We start from the raw sequence: 2,600 nt of genomic DNA on the forward strand, positions 1-2,600 counted from the left end.
TGATTCTAGGGTTTCTAGGTCTCAAAGGGGGTAAGGGAGCTGAGGGGAGGACATTAAGTCCTTTAAATAGGGTGCAACCCAGAAGATTAGGGTTTTTCCTCGACCAACACTGACTCGTCGAGTCCAGCCGCCGACTCGCCGAGTCAGGCCACTTAACCCCGTGCCACACACCCGCTTCGACTCGGCGAGTCAAGAGACCTACTCGCCGAGTCCCTTCCTTTATTTTCACTTAACACCCTTCAACTTCTTGCTTCCGAACTTGGGATGTTACAGTTTGCGTTGTTTATCCGCATAACTCTTTTGCCAATCCCGAGATGCCTTTAGTCGCTCACGGATCTGAACGATCTTCTCTGTCACCTCCTGTATGATCTTAGGGCCGGTGAGGGTGCTATTGGTCGTTTGACTCCTTAGCCAGTTGGGAGTCCCCAACTTCAGTCCAACCTAATGGTGATATGCACTTATGTTCGTATAGTGCTTCAAACGGAGTGGTTTTGATGTCGGTGGGGTAGTTACTGTTATAAGAAAACTCAACCAGTGGTAGGTGAGCATCCCATGCTTTAACAAAGCCTATTACACAGGTACGGATCATATCTTCCAATGTTTGAATGTTTCGCTCATTCTGACTTTTTTTTAGGGATGGCGAGCCGTACTCAAGACAAGATGGGTTTCCAAAGACTTCTGTAACGACTGTCAAAATCACGAGGCAAATCGATTGTCCCTTATCCGAGATAATAGATAGTGGCACACTGTGCAGTCTCACAACCTCCTTGTGATACGTTCCTGTCAGCTTTTCTATTTCATCTGCTGCTGTGATCGGTAGGAAGCGTGTGAGTTTTGGTTAATTTGTCTACGATCACCCAAATGGTAGCGTGTCCATCTGCAGTCATGGGAAACTTTGTCATGAAGTTTGTGGTATGACCCATACCTGGTCCTTCTATAGCAGTTTTGTATATATAAGTCGCATATAATCAAGTTTGAATAGACATTCGAATAAGTGATTTTACCTTAAGCCCACAACCAAACAAGGAACAGGAGTTAAAGCGGAATCACAAATCCTAAGTCTGTAGAATCTTAATTATATATAACCCTAATGTATACACTTAGTGATCATAGATTACCAGCATGGGTCCTTAGTTTCTATGTGAGTGATGTGATTAATTTGGGTGGGAAGGTAATTACGACTACTTTTTTCATAGCTATTGTGTTTAAGTCGATTTTGAACTCAACTTGTCGTATGAGTGGTATTCCCGAAATGTATTCTAGGAATACATCGGGAAGGTTACAGACTTCTAGGATATCCTTGATATCCTTCACTTCCTTTTTCTTTTCAACAACGTGTGCTAGAAATGCATGGTACTTCTTGCATAGATAGTTCTGGGCCTTGATGCAAGAGATGATTTGGAGAATCGTTCCAGGTTTGTCACCGTAGATGACGAGAGTTTCGTTATTCGGTAGGTTGAGTCGGACGGTTTTTTCGTAACACAAGATATCAGCATGGTGGGGACTCAACCAATCCATGCAAATGATAACGTCAAAACTCCTTATTGTAACAGACATCAAAACGATTTGAAAGGAATACTTGTTTAGAGTTAGATTGCACCCTATGTACACATCTTTAGTGCTTTCAGTTTTACCATTTTCCATTTCTACTGTGAATATTTCGTTGAGTGATTGTGGTTTTTGGTTGAGTTTGTGTTTAAACTTGTGGCTCACGAAACTTCTCTCCGTACCACTATCGAAAAGTATGCATGCATAAGAGTTACTGAGAAGGAACGCACCGGTAACCACCGCGGGGTCCTTCAGGGCTTCCTCGTGCCCCAATGCCAGAACCCTTGCTGTACCCCCAGCAAGCCTGTTATTCGCTTTTGGGCATTCCCTCCTGAAATTCCCCATCTCCCCGCATCCGTAGCATGTTCGGCTCACCCCGTCATTTTCGGCTGGGGCGGCCTGTTGTGCTGGCTCCTTACAGAAACAGACAGTGTGTCCTTTCCTCTTGCAGTTGGTGCAATGCATTTCCCGAAAAACCCCAGTGTGGTGGAAGTTGCACTTATTTCACTTGGGTTGGCTTCCAGCATATTGTTTCGTTGGTGCCGGGGTGGCAGGGGCAGTGACAGCGTGGACTGCCACTATTTGTTGTCTCTTGGCAGGATCTTTTGTCGGTTAGCCCTTTTTCTTGTTCTAGGGTATTCTTTTGTTGTCTCCCCCTTTCTTTTGTTCGGGGATGGCCGTCATAAAGCACTGGCGGACTCCATGATCCACAAGCGTTTGTGCCAAGCGTTTCGCACTGTCAAAGGTGGATGGGTTTGCAGATACTACATTCCCTTGAATATGGGGGGATAGTCCCCAGATGTAACGCTCCCCCTTTTTACTTTCCGGGGTGACCATCCCGGGGCATAGCACTGCCAAGTCACTAAATCTGGTTGTGTAGGGTGCTATATTTGAGCCCTTCATTGTGAGGCTCCATAGTTCTTGTTCCAGTTTCCAAACCTCGCCCCTCGGTTCTGCTAGCAACATAACTTTCAGTTCCTCCCAACTCATAGCGTTGGCCACTGGGAGAGTTTGTTAATTGGCATGACCGTTTCACCATGAGAGGGCCCAGT

The sequence above is a fragment of the Lactuca virosa genome, chromosome 4 (assembly GCF_052849685.1).
Source record: "Lactuca virosa cultivar CGN04683 chromosome 4, Lactuca_virosa_CGN04683_v6, whole genome shotgun sequence".
Lineage (NCBI taxonomy): Eukaryota > Viridiplantae > Streptophyta > Magnoliopsida > Asterales > Asteraceae > Lactuca > Lactuca virosa.